At 44.6% G+C, this 15,405-nt stretch overlaps 1 pseudogene; it reads right to left on the reverse strand.

Annotated features, from left to right (window-relative positions):
* Nucleotides 1–585: 585 nt before the first annotated feature.
* Nucleotides 586–7,840, reverse strand: LOC123138600 (putative disease resistance protein RGA1; annotated as a pseudogene).
* Nucleotides 7,841–15,405: the final 7,565 nt, after the last annotated feature.

The raw sequence follows: 15,405 nt of genomic DNA on the forward strand, positions 1-15,405 counted from the left end.
AGCACAAATCACAGCAAGGAAATTGCTAAGAGTCTTTGCATCAAGAACAAGCACACAGAAAGGAAAAAGAAATCTCACACATTCAACGTCAAATTATCTGGTTTCTTAACGTACATTACACAGCACACTTAATAGATAGCAGCAATCAAAGTACATACTGAATAATTTTACATGCAAGAGCACAAACAAATCTCACACATCCAGCGGCCTGGCGTTGTCCCTTCACATCTTCTTGGGAGGCCTATGCTATTGTGTTGCAATTGCAATCCAATCTGATTCATTAGAGTTTTCCTCTGATGCAGTTCCATCCATCGGCGAAATCAGGAGTTCAAACTTGTGATGTCAAATAAATGTGCCCGTAGAATGTTACATTAATCATTGCTTGACTTCTACATGTATGTGAAGGTTTTGCCAAAATCATGTAGTCAAATGAATTGACTGCACGGCGCCCTAGACCGCAACTCATCCCAGCTTCTGATGCATGTAGAAGCAGAGTTAGAAAGAAAACAGAGTATTTTTTTATGGAAGAAACAACATTCTACGAATATAGAATACAAAAATAAGGCGGCAAAAGGGATTGCAGTCTTACATGTATGTAGGTGCAAATTCTTTCTTGGGGATGTGCTTGATCTTTAGCCAGCATGGATGCCCCACTGTTTGGCAATTCTTCCTGAACTCGGCGTCACCGTAATTTACACAGAACTCCTCAAGAGAGTGGGGCAGTGTTGGAAGCGCCTTGATATTCACGCAATGATGGATTATCAGTAGCTTTAGCGATTTGAGTTGCTCCAGATTGTCAGGTAAGGCGTCCCAGATGCAGTCATAAAGAACGAGCACTCGAAGACAAGGGAAGGCCGCAAGTTCAGGGCCAGGTCCTCGCGGGCCGCAAAATGAGAAGCGAAGTGTATGCAGTTGCGGGTCCTTTCGCTCACCATTCTGGGCACTCAACATCCAATCTGGGTAGCTTGAACCTTTGAAGTGCTCGATATCCAGTACTTCAAGCCCCACGGGATGGCGTAGGCCCTCAAGTACCTCTGCTTCAACTTCTGGACTGCACCTTGTACTATCATCGCCCCCATGCCATTTCAGTTTAAAATAAGTGAGCCCTTCCTTGGCAGCTAGATTGGCTTCAAGGGCTTCCTCCTTGCTTGTAACATTTTCAAGGCCACTGATCTCCAATCTACCACGAAGCTTGTTTAGGTCACTCACCTGCTTTACCTCATACCCTTGTTCATTCCTTACTTCAAAGGTAGGTACTGTTTGGAGCGAGACCAGCCTTCCTATGTTAGGACATTTCACTTTTGTGCGGAGGAACAGGTGCCGCAAGTTGATAAGGCCAGTAGAACCAAATCCCAAAAATTCACAATCAACAAAATCTAGCATCTGGATATGGTGAAGTTTAGCTAGTGCGATTGGTAAAATCACCATGCATGAATATGCTATGAACGAAAGATACCGTAGGTGCTTTAACTGACTAATAGATTCTGGCAATGAGAAATTGGGCCCCGTATTAGCCCAGCTTAAATCAATGGCCAGTACCCGCAAATTTGGCAGCATCTTGCATATGCACTCAATGAATTTTTCGTCAACTGTTGTATCCTTTCCACCATAATAAAGAATGAGAGTGCGCAAATTTTCCAAACCAAGGATCTTATCAGTAATCAATTCTCCACCATAGATCCGAATAAAAAGATGGCGGACATCCTGAGGGATATCTCCTTTCCAGCTTTTATTTCCTCTCTGGCTCGTTTCATTCTCGATTCTGAAGTAATCACTTCCAGTTACCTTGTCTAATAAATCATGCAGCAGATCATGAATTGTAAAGTCACATCCGAAGGAACCATCTACTACTGGTTGCAGAAATGAGCATGAAAGTAACTCTTGAATGTAGTCCTCGGCTACATCTTCCATGTCCTTTTCTGAACAAGATGTCTTTACAAACCCTCCTGCTATCCACAGACGAACTAACTCTTGCCTGCTGAACCCAGATCTTCGAGGGAAAATATTGCAGAATTCAAAGCATCGCCTGATGTCTGGATTAAGCAGCTGATAGCTCCACCAAAGAGCGCCCCTAGTGTCATTCAACATGTCATCTTTTGCAGTGTTTTTCCAAAAATGGATATCTGGAATTGACCCAAGCGTCCTGCCACTGCTACTGCTGTGATAAGTGATCTATGTAGCTTCTGGGCAATTACTCTCCCCACTTGTATGAATTCTTCATTATGAAATCTACATGTACCATGCAGTGCATAATGCCTAAACATCTGAAAGTATTCCTCCTCATCCAAATCAGGCATTTTAATAGGTTCATCCACACACAGAGCTCTAACTGAATCAATTCTTCGAGCCGTCACTAGGATTTTGCTGCCTGTCAGCCCAACACTAAGTGGAGAGAGTAGCTCCACCAGCTGTGGATTATTCTTGTTCTTCACCCATAGATCATCCAATATCAAGAAAAAACGTTTATCACGCAACACTTCCTTCAATTTCTCTTCCAGCTCTTCACGATCTGAAATATTGGAGTGCCGTTCTTTGGTAATATCTTTCAACATTTCATGAAATATAGCATGCACGCTAAACGTCTCTGACACATGAATACACATGATGGTGTCAAAAAGTTTCTCCTCCTTGCATTCCTCCTTTATGTGATCTCGAAGATATCGTGCAAAGGTAGTTTTCCCAGACCCTGCAACACCATATATGCCAATCACAGAGTAACATTTACTAGCACTCGAGCTTGGTGCAGCACCTTGTGCTCTCTCACGGAGTCTTTCCATTATATAATTACGCAACGCCCCTCGACCAAATATTTTCCAGTCACTATCACTTGTAATATGGCTCCTATACTTGTTGGCAATATCATTGTACTTGTTGGCAATATCATTCGGTGTGTTGTTGCTTGGCACGCCCAAGAGTGGTGAATTCTTAACTTCCATGACGATGTTTTCTACCTTCTCAATTCTTTTCTTCAAATTCCATTTTGAGATTGCAGTAAGGATAAAATCAAACGCAGTGGCATCCTCCTGCAAGAAGCAAAATCCAAAATGAGTAAGCCAGTCGTCTATCAATTAGCCATATGTGACTATAATGCAGAATAAATTAGGCACCACTGGTGGAACAAAAAATGGCCATGTGGAAGAAAGACAAAAGTCATTTGTAGATCAAAATAGCAAACAAAAAGATCCGGTCAGGAGGAAAAAGATAACTGTTCATTAATGACAGCATATCTAATACAAAAAAAGGTAGGTATGAAAGGAATAAAGTATTATCATTAAAGCCAATATGATAAAGAAGGAAATATATGTATAATAATGACAATACATATTGTTTATATTTGAAATCTGATATGTTGTGCATATAATGCTTCCGTGCTCCGACTACGAGGCAAATACATCAATATTTGGCGATTACACTAGCTACCATTTGAAACCGACATGCATATGAGATTTGACATGTTTGTCCCCAGAACATACATATATCTTATATCTTATATTTATTAATTGGAGGCACCATATAAGCCACCACGTTAATCCTCATAGTTAAATCACTGTTTACCGTTGGATGAAAACATGAACGGTTGAGATGACTCCTTACACCCCGTCAAAGAAAAAAAGAAAAAGAAAAAAAAGAGGCGAGCCACCACAGGCAGTGCATCCTCCTCTGCCTATAATTTTCTCTATATACGGTCTGATGCCTATCTCCTTTCTTTTCATGTTGTGATGTTTTTGTCCTTTCAATTACCAGATTGGTTCTAGGCCCTCCTCTGCCTCTTTTCTCTCCACGATCTAATGGGGCTAATAGTTAAATTAATCTACAAACATCGACCGAGTGGAGGTTTGATTGGGGAGGTTGTGTTCCTGTATCTTCAGGTCAACCAAGCCGGCCTTCTTGCCGGACCAACTATGCGGAAGCATCGTGCATGACCATGTTCAGAAAGAATCAAGCCAACTTGCATCATCAGGGTGCCACGGACGACGGTCTGCCTCCGTTATGTGGTCGGCGACATTCGACTTGGCGGAGGAGCGGAGCATGAGGAGTGCAGCCTACGGGACAGCAGACGCACCCTGGAGGAGGGGTGCAAGAGTTGCTTCGCGTACCGACCCTGTGTCAAGTGTTGCTGCCAGTGCCCGACGATGCTGCATCACGGCGAGGTGTACACCGCGCGCCAACGGGGACACGACCAGGCGAGGAGATGCCATACGACAGGATGTGGGTGGGCTGGGAGATCCGAACGATCTTCTCCAGATCATAGTGAGATGGCAACGTATCTGCTGCAGAAGCCTAGACGTACAAGAGGACAGCATGCACATATATATGGCTACAGGTGACAAACAGTACGTACTACTTCCTCCGTGACTGCTGCTAAGACTGGGACTTCCTAAGATTGATGCTTTTATTGCCGGAGAAACGTAGCAACAGCAGCCCATCATCCATCTCTATTCATGTCGTTGACAGTTTTACACTCACAACAGGTACTCCCTCCTTTTCAATACCTGTACAGAACTATATATATATGAATGAAACTAGGATCACGCACTACATGCATGCCTCATGGGTTCATGGCTATGTATATCTTCTATACCCATGGTCTGTACTGCTATTTTCTAAAATATAGTAACATTGTGCATCAGATCTTTTTCTCTTCACTAGGGCATTTAAAGACATGAACTGATTAAAAGTGAACATGTGTCTTTGGTTCTAAGTTCATTCAGATCACTAATTTTGTTGTTGCCACTATGTGCTAAATTGTGCATGTTAACTTCCAATAGAAAAAGATATGCAAAATAAAAATCTTCGTACAGTAAAATTTCTAGATTTATATTGACCTCATCGCCATTCCAATACTTCTCTGTTCCTGTGCAATGAGTGATATATTGTTGTTTTGCATGTCTGCTATGTTAGTTGGGGTGGGACATTCATTTTAACAGGCTTGGGACTGCTATTTTATAGGTATTAATGCAAATTGGTGTCTTAAAAATAATATACTTAGTATGCATAATTACATCTACTTTTTCTTTAACAATGTTCACTACTATGTACTTGCTGCAAATCTTCAATTTGTACAAGTACTTTCTTAAGGCTAAGCTACCTCCCAATTATTAGCTGGACCGAATTTGATATGTTTATATGTGTGATTTCAAGTGTGACTCACATCTCTATGTTATGTTTTTAGCTTCTATATCATTTCTAACTGAGGCCCAAATCAGTTTCAAGCAGATATGATGGTCGCCGAGGTAATACAACAGACTGCTCTCAGCTGTTCCGTCACCCTCCTCCTATCCGTACAATGATAAGCACTATATCTAAGAGAGGGTTCAGCGATCAGTGACACGAGGTCTCTGACAGTAGTATCACCTGGCATTCGGCGGCCAATGAAGCACATCAGCACAAGTGGCGTCATCTTTGCTTTCCAGATGTTCAATTATTTTTACTACTCACATCCAGATAGTCATGTCTTATTTGCTGCTTTGGCGTAAAATCTCGAGGGGCCCTTGGCTGACCTTTATTAGATAGGGAGAAAGAAAGTACAACATTGGTACAGTCTACTTGAAATATACTGAAGCCCAAAGGGTACACCATTGATGCTCTGAACAATATATACCGTATGTAGCCTTCTTCTAACCTATATACATGCACCACTCATTATTTTCTTATCTGATATTTCGATGTACACTTAATGTAGTTGTCCAGTTTTTCTGCACATTAGACTGAAAGTTGTATCAAATTTATATGTTAATTATGTTCTGAATATCTTTATAATTGTTGTAAGAATAGTCATGATAGAAAATCCTTATGGTTGTCCAAATAATACTTAGCTAAAGAAAACAATTTTCAAAATTCTTTGGATGAATATATGAATTTTCCCACATTGTTGGTTAATCTTTGTTGTTGGGGTTTTAATTCCCTTTCTCTACCATAACAGGAGCATGAAAAAGAAGGTGATGCGGACAGTGTCATCACACAAACCTGATTCTTCAAATTTAGACCTCATTTTTCTTAACATCAAAAGGTGTGTCCTCTTTCCCTCTAACTGATTATGTAAACTCCGTTACATGAAAATAACTTCTTGCATATTTAGCATTTATGGGTTTATGCTAAATAATTATTAATTATTCTTTCAGTAAGGAAAAAATGAATAGTCAAACTTCAATTTATAATGAACAATATGTTTTTAACCATTATCACATACATGATGTCAGTAATTCTGATGCCATTTTTTCCCAACAAATTTACAATAAAACGAATATCATACCAAAATGATAATATCTTACTCAATCCCCTTTGAGTTGTTTAGCATATTGATGTAGATCTTCTAACTTGACAATGAACTATAACTTTTCAAAACAATGTTCTAAATAGTGATAATATGTAAACAGAGTATTTAAATATTTATTTCATATATTCCAACTCATTACAAAATTGTTTTAATATCCATATTTTCCTAAAGATTGCTAGCCTGTGCAGCTGCACGGGTTGATGACTAGTATAATTTAATTTTAAACACATGCTAATAAGAGAAAATTAAAAAGTAACCATTTTACATGTACATAATTAAAGGGCATATGAGATGAGGAGTGGATTGTACCTGCTTACTTTTGATGCCAACTGCCTCATAGGACCAGTCTCGATAAAAGCGGGCAACATCAATCGCATGAACTAGCCAGTTGACTATGAACCTACAACAGTTCTTCGATGAGTCGATAGAGCTGCACAAGCAAGAGAGCCACCGGCCAGAGGATGCATCCACCGGAAGAGGCTCGTCAGAGGCTGCACCACCAAAAGTCGCCGGAACAACCACATGATCGGACGGCGCAGCGGCGGAGACCACAGTATCACAAGTCACTGGATTAGGCTCGCCGAGTGCCTCAACACCGCTAGTCACCGGAACGTGCTCATCATCAAAGGCCGCAGCACGGGCAGCTACTGGATCGAGTTCATCTTCATCTTCATCATTGGAGGACGCAATATCGATGGTCACGGGCTCGCCTGAGGCCTCAACGCTGACAGTCACAGGAGCGGGCTCCTCTTCTGACCTGCATCGGAACCACCGACACAAGGAGATGTGCATCAGCCACCCCATTAGCAGAGCCGATCCCTTCCAGACGATGCACGGAATAACCCCCAAGCAACGAGCAACGCAGGTCTCCAAAGCGCCGGTGAGGCGACGCGACTTGATGTCATGAGCATCGTCGAAGATGACATCCACATCGTACTGTGCGTGCCTCAGCCATCCAGCCATCTCGTCAAGCCTGGAGACGTGGTGGGGTACTTCTCCCCTCTGCATCATCCTCACCTGATCTACATCACGCAGCGTGTTCTCCAGCTCCGGGATGATGCGGATCTTGAGCTCCCTGAGCTTCTGCTCCGCGTCAAAGCCGAGGCAGGCAAAGATCTTGGGCAGGATCAGCGTGATGATGGGCGACACCAACCAGCCAACTATGGTTATTACCGCGGCAACGTTCCATTCCAAACCACCGGCCATGAGATCTGTGGATTCTCTTACCCGGAAAGAAGAGTGAAGCGTGTGAGATGGGGAAAAAATTATTTGGCGGACGCAACGAGGTTAGAGAAGTGATGTCTGGTTACCTTGTTAACGATGAAAAAATCTTTCCCCAGTAGCCGGTGTAGAAGTCGCTGTCCGGCCGCGTTGGAGGACGGCAATGGGGGTCGCGCCTCGCCGGTGGCGGTGCGGGATCTGGCTGGGGTTTAGGCGCTGCCTCCTTCCGTAGATGGGGTTCTCTTCTTGGTCCGTGGGGGAGAATGCGCGTGGGGTTTGCAGCTGGGAATCGGAGCGGAGCGGGCAATCATACAAGAGAGAGAGAGAGAGAGAGAGAGAGAGAGAGAGACTAGACCTTGATCGGGGCATGTGATGTGAGCCCACCGGCACCGTCCTACACCTCGGCGACGGTGGGATGCCGAACGTTGGCTTTTGCACCCGTGACTCCGTGAGGTGCTGGCTCGTACGCATATCGCATCTTTCTGTCGAGGCATGCCTGCCAAGACTGACCACCCCACCACAAACCACGCTCAATCAAGTCATTGCACTTTTGACACGGGACTACTCGCAGCAGGTACAACTACCATGTAAAACTCTCTAGCCTCGCCACGCTCCAGCATATTTTTACTCTAATTCTTAAGTTCTTCTACAGCCGGGCACCTCAAACCCGCCTTAATCGACGGACGGACCGGTCAGAAAAAACCGACCCAGTCGGGTGCATCAAACCGCCGTCAGACGCTCGGGTTGACCAGCATACCTCATATCCAACTCAAATATGATGCAGCTATGGAGAGGCCCAGGAGCATCCGCCATGCCGGACCCCCCCCCCCCCCCCCCCCCCCCACACACACACACACTGGCCCACTCAACCCCACATATATTTGTCCCCATCCGGTACCCTGGCAAAATCCTAGCCACTTCACTCCCCTTCCCTCCACCCCCACCGCCACCCAAGCCCCCAAACGTCGATCTCCGGCCTTCTGCGGCATGGCGGGTAGCGGATATGAGTCCTGCACCTCCAGATCTGTCAACCCCGAGGAGGAGATGACCACCCAGCTTGTGCTTCGCCGGTCCCGGGAGGAGGCTCGGACTCCTTGCGTCAAGAACCCATTGCGTCTTCCTAAATGGCACATGGACCTGCTGCGAGGTGTTTCGCCGCTGCCTCACTGGACGGCGATGCGGTCCATCTGGCATTCGAACATTGTGGCGGGCGGACAACCCCTCTGTTGGCACACTGAGCACGAAGTGAAAGCATGGGCAGCGTCCGATGAGAACATGGCGCGGCGTGCCCGCCGTGAGAGACAACGGGAATAGTAGACTGCGGCAGCCCTCACAGTGGTGGAAATTGGAGAGGAGGAGTCGCACTCTCCAGCGCATCAACGGATGGCTTGCAACCCCGGGCGCCGCAACCGCGTCATAGTGAATGTCACCGACTCCTCCTAGGACGGATCCACCATATATCACACGTCCACCGGCACCGTCAGGGTTCTGGGCTCAGATGAGGAAGAGTAGGGTATGTGTCTATACTATATTTCGAATGGAAAAGAAAAAAAAACCTAAAAAGCGGATAAATAAGTGTGCGGTAAATTAATCCATGTGGTATTTTAATAGAAATTCATGTAATACTCTCTGGGTCCAGCTTTAGAGATAAGGTCCTAATGGCCAAACCGATACAAGGTGATGATGAAATCCTCTTACAAAGTAGGTTAAAATGGAATTGACATCCAAGAAATAAGCAAAACAGGGCACAAACTCAAAATCGAGCATGAGTATACGAGTAGCCACACCCCACTGAGAAGAGTAAATAGTATAAAACTACCACAATTGGGGCTAGGATTCCAAAAACTACCGCTATTTGGAAAGTTCCTAAACACTACCACATTTGTGGTTTGCTATTTCAAAAAATACTAGTCGTTGAATCGTTAAGTTTTGAACAGTTTAATGACAGAGAGGGCCCACTTAATAAGCTTTGAATGTTAGCATCATAACCGTTTACCGTCAATGATAGGAAGTACCCACCTAGCCCGTTAATAAGAAAAGGCCAGTTCACGAGCACCATTTACTCTCTACAAGTCATACTTGCTCATATTGATACAAATATACGTACCTTGTGCTAGTTAGAATTGCTTAGTTGTTCCTACACTTTCATATCTAGTGATATACTTTGTGCTTGCTAGTTTCCTTTAGTTCTATCTGGTTTAGTATAGATTGCTAGTGCACTTAATTGAGACTAGCATATTTAGTATTTGTGCTTAAAAAGTATCAGTTTAGTTTAATTCCAAAACGCGTACCCCCCCCCCCCCCCCCCCCCATAGTCGTCATGTAGGTCCTTTCAAAGTGATAATAGTGGTAGATGGGAGAGAGGTGTCCTCCGGTCTTCTGATTTTCATCTCTTCTTTCCACAACAATTCCCAACGCAACCCAGTACGACCACCAATACTGAGATCTGGTTACACCCACGAAATGTGGACTACCAAAATTTTCTCCTACGGGAAAGGAAATGGAGGTGTTCGCTTAAACAAACGAACGAAAATGTGAACATCATCAACATATTTTTCACTCAAAGTCTATATATCTTCTTGCGCTGCAATCCGGTCGGGGAGGGTGTTGGCAGCCAAAATCACTGTTTTGGATTTAAGGGCGAAGGTTAGCATGATTTAACCGTGGTTTGGTTATCATTTTCTAGATCAGACATTTTTGGTACTATTGTTGTAGTATGGGGTAGGGTATCGCTGACTCTCACCAAGGTCGATGGAGGTACGACTCGCATGTGTTGTCATGCCGTTCAGCCGTGGATAAGTTACTATCGCCAGGGCAGATAGCGGTAGCCCATTGTACCTTAATGCCAGAGCCCACGGGCGGTAACCCAGTAATACCCTACCCGCCCTTCAAGGGCCTACCGCCAAGGAGCCTGGCGGTAGGGTCTTGTAATGCCAGAACGACGTGATGGCGCAGGCAAGTCCTATCGCCATTGACCTTGACAATAGCAAAAGGGTCAGACTTGATTTGTCATTTCTCTCAACCGAGGGTCGAATCTTGCTAATGTATGATTAAAGGTGCAAAGCAGTGATTTTGGCCAGTGTGGGCAGACGTGGCACACGAGTACTCGACCCTACTTTTATTTTTGACAGGACACATGAGTAGTCCACTCTACTTTGCGCAAGCAGCTGTAGGTTGTGACATATCAAGCCAGCTTTGCAGCACTACTCTACTTTGGTGGCGCCGCAATGCAAGACCCAAGTTACACTTTTCACACGGGCCGCAGATACTACGTACCACATGAACCCTTTTCTGAACGTATTAGGGTACTATATATACTAGTACTCCCTCCGTTCCTAAATATAATTTTTTAGAGATTTTAATATGGACTACATATGGATGTATATAGATATAGTTTAGAGTATAGATTCACTCATTTTACTCCGTATGTACTTCATATTGAAATCTCTAAAAGACTTATATTTAGGAACGGAGGGAGTAGTACTTAGGTGAGCATTGTCTGCATGCAGGGGCGGAGCTGGGCCCGGGGCACTCAGGGCCTAGGCCCGGGGCGTGAGTATTTTTTCCCAACTATAACCTAGGCAGATTTTCGAATTGGCCCAGGGTTCAGCCCACCTGCAGCTAGGGCTGCAAACGAGTCGAGCTTGAGCGAGTTAGAGTTGGCTCAGCTCAACTCATAAGAAAAATTCGAGCGAGCTCAAACTGAGTGAAGCTCATGATCAAGCTGTAGAATATAACTCATGCTCAGCTTGTAACGATCTCGAGTCGATCTTGAGCTAGTTTCGAGCTAAATGAGATGGTAAAAATTATAAATCTATGGATGAAAAACAAAATAATTAAGGCAAATATGTTGGGAACCTTTGCCAAAAATATAGGATAGTTAATAGATAGTCGACCACGTGCCATATTAGCCCTAAATCTCTCTGCACTTAATTAAATTTTCATGTTTGTTGGTCAATAAAATGGAGAAAAATTATGAACAACATATATGGTAATAAATTATCTTATTTCATTTAATATATGGTATGATCATTTAACATAATGATATTCTGTCGAGCTATCGAGCTAAAATTGAGCGAGCCAACATTGGCTCAAGATCGGCTCGTTTCTCAGTCGATCTACATAAAGTGTTCAAACTCAGCTCGTTTCTTTTCGAGTCGATCTCGAGTCGAGTCAAAAAACGAATCCATCTCGAGTGGCTCACGAGCCTCGAGCTTTTCTTGCAGCCCTACCTGCAGCCAAGCACAGCCGAGTCACGCACGACCTTGCTCGCGCGGTTGCGCCGTGCAACCGCCTCCCTGTTCGACTGCCCTCGTTCCTCCGCCGGCCACGGTCAGCCAACAGCCAACCTCTCGGCGTCCCCACTCCTGCGCACACCTGCTCCCCGTACTGTCGTCCTCGCGAGTGCGTGGCACCGGCTGCTGGCTGCCGACGCCCTCCACCGCCGGCTGCCCTCCCTGGGTCTCCCCACTCCCCAGCACGGTAGACGCAGCAAACCTGAACCGACTCCATGGGATGACTCTGAGGCTCTGACGGTCTGGTCTCGATGCAGGTATTTAAGAGCTCCATTCATTTTTATTCGGTTCGCTGATTGGGTTTGGGTCACCTATTGTCATATCTGCCCTCTGATGTAGAATTTCTGTCGTGTTTTTGCGAGTGTGATTCAAGGAACGAGAGGTAAGACGTGGCAGCAGCGTGAAGCAACATTTATTAGAGCGCGGCGTTTTGGCTCCTAGGTGCATATGCAACCATTGTCGAAATACACATTTCGAAAAGTTGAAAAATTCGGAACAAAAATCTCATGTGTTTATCCGGACATTTTATGTGCGTTCACAAGGTTTCGATAAAAAACGACGTTTTTTGTGGCTTGTGTAAAAAGATAAAGAGATGCCTCGTGAATAGTTAGAATGAAGCACCAGAAATTGTCTTTTTTACACAAGCCACAAAAAACGTCATTTTTTACTTAAACCTTGTGCACGCACATAAAATATCCGGATACACACGCAGGATTTTTGTTCGATTTTTTCAACTTTTCGAAATATGTATTTCGACAATGGGTGCATATGCATCTAGGAGCCAAAGGCAATTAACGCATTTATTCCTTCTTACCAGCTTGTATATCTGGTGTGTATCAACTACTCCCTCTGTCCCATAAAATTAATAGAAAACAGGGAACTAGTCTTGGTTCCCGAGGGCCTGTAGACCCGGTTCTGAAACCGGGACAAAAGGGTCGGGATTAAAGCCCAAACCTTTTAGTCCAGATTTGCTTACGAAATAGAACAGAAGGGGCTCCACGTGGCTGCTGCGGGGCGCCCAGGCAGGAGGTCCTCTAGTCCCGGTTGATAACACCAACCGGGACCAAAAGGCGGCCACGCGTCAGCAGCTCGCAGGCGTTGGGGTTTTTTTTTGAAAGGGGGGATTTAGGGGTTTTGGAGGGTTAATTTAGGGGTTTCATATATTGTGTTAGCTAGCTAATAGAGAGAAGTGATCTCTCTTTCTCCGTGCTTGGTTAGCGCTAGCTACTACATATAGAGAGAACTCGACGCTAGTGCGCTAGTAAGAAAATGAAGGAACCATTAATTACACAAAGTCGTCATCAACATATACAAAGAGAAGTGACCTCCCTTTCTCCGAGATTGGTCGAACAACAAGTTTTCGTATATCTATCTGACGCTGCTATATGTGTACAATATAACATCTCTTACAATCCCTAACATCTAAAATCCATTTCAACTTCCACATGGCATTATCCGTCTTTATGTATGATGTGGTCAATAAAGAATCCCTCTAATTCCGCATCTGCCACAACTAATTTAAAGAAGGGGGTCAATACATATATATGAATGAAACTCAACACAATTGATGGTAATAAAATAAATTGTGAATATTGTTTGCGTACTTCATATTGTTTGTCAGAGTAGCCCCGATGAGAGCTCGAGTTGTAGATGAACTCGCAAGCGTAGTATCCACATAAATTATGCCCGCCTTCCTGCCACAAGCACTTTACAAGAAATAGAGTTCAATCAAATTGATAATCAAGCATGATAAATGATATTGATGAAACTATAATCAATGAGAGGTGCACGGAACTAGCTAGTACTACTTACTTTGGGGTGTGTAAATCACAGCTCCCTCTGCAGCCCCGGAACCGTTCCGATGAATTCTTTCCAAACCGTGCCATGCAAAGGAAATGATTAATCGATATCAGCAAATGAACGAAAGTTGACGATATGGTGCGATAATGATCGACTGAACTTACTTCTGAAGCATTGCAGTCATGTTCGCATAATCCTGGGGATCTTTACGTCTCGAGTCTAAGACAGTTACCATTCCCCCGTCAAGCTTAATCTCTAGCAGAATAAAGTACAAGTTGCGCACACATAACTCATTAATTACATTACTATAACCTCGAGTGAGCGAAACTGAATATGCATAAGACAGTAACACTCACTTGAAGTTGTAAGGAAAGAGTATTCTAGCTTTGTTTTGATGTCGAAATAACGATTGTAGCAAGTTGTCCTCAGTATCTTTGACTCTATTTTTAACCGACCATTCATTTATGGTATTTCTATTAATGAACCCAATGTCATAGGTGTGTCCTTTTTTGCATTCGATGATCTTCAATCGGCATAATATAGTGAGGATAATTATATATACATGCAATGTAAGAGCTGAGCTATAGAGACTTAATTACAGAAGTAATACTTACAGAGGGTAGCAAGTGATGAGTTGTTTGTCGGGGGCATCTTGATTGAATAATTGAAATAACTCCACAAATTCACACGAAGCAACTGAACTCCAATGAGGCCATGCTCATTGAGGGAGTCCTGGATAAGGGGGTATCCGGACAGCCGGACTATCGAAGCGTGAAGATGCAAGACTCAAGACTTCGTCCCGTGTCCAGATGGGACTCTCCTTTGCGTGGAAGACAAGCTTGGCGATCCGGATATTGTATTTCCTTCCTTGTAACCGACTCCATGTAAACCCTAGCCCTCTCCGGTGTCTATATAAACTGGAGAGGATAGTCCTTAGAAGGCCGATCACAATTACAATCATACCATCATAGGCTAGCTCTTAGGGTTTAGCCTCTACGATCTCGTGGTAGATCTACTCTTGTACTACTCATATCTTCAATATTAATCAAACAGGAAGTAGGGTTTTACCTCCATCGAGAGGGCCCGAACCTGGGTAAACATTGTGTCCCTTGCTTCCTGTTACCATCAGCCTAAGACGCACATATCGGGACCCCCTACCCGAGATACGCCGGTTTTGACACCGACATTGGTGCTTTCATTGAGAGTTCCTTTGTGTCGTCGCCGCAAGGCCTGATGGCTCGTCTCGTTGTCAAGGACGACATCATATCTGGAGGAACGCTGGCTGTAGGCCAGACTCTCCGGCTTGGCGGCTTCATTATGGTTGCCCCATTGGCTGTCACGCCAATGATGGCCTCTTGGGTCATCACGCATAACCTCCGCATCAATTCGGTGCTTGCCGAACAAATGGATCCGATAGAGCTCTCCTCTCTTAATGAGCTCTTGGATCGCATCGCTGCTTTGGGAGTCGCTACGGACTATGACTGGATTGGGCTTAAACCCGACCAAAGGGACATTAGATCCCCGCCGGCCACCCATGAGATAGCGGTAGTGGAAGAACCACACGCGGGTCGCCCCTCAACTTTGAGGACGAATTATGACCGGATCACCGAACTCAGTAAGCCGAATACCTACTCAAAGGAAGACATAACCCGAGTCCCGGACTTAGAGTCGGGCATCGGGCCGAAGAGATCGACTGATGCACCGGACCTCGAACTATCGGGCTCGGAACCTTCCGTGCACCCGGGTGCCAGATCGGATCAAAATCCGGATTCAGCCAACAACACTCGCTCGGACTTAAACCGTCTCTCCCGC

The sequence above is a fragment of the Triticum aestivum genome, chromosome 6B, assembly GCF_018294505.1.
Source record: "Triticum aestivum cultivar Chinese Spring chromosome 6B, IWGSC CS RefSeq v2.1, whole genome shotgun sequence".
Classification (NCBI taxonomy): domain Eukaryota; kingdom Viridiplantae; phylum Streptophyta; class Magnoliopsida; order Poales; family Poaceae; genus Triticum; species Triticum aestivum.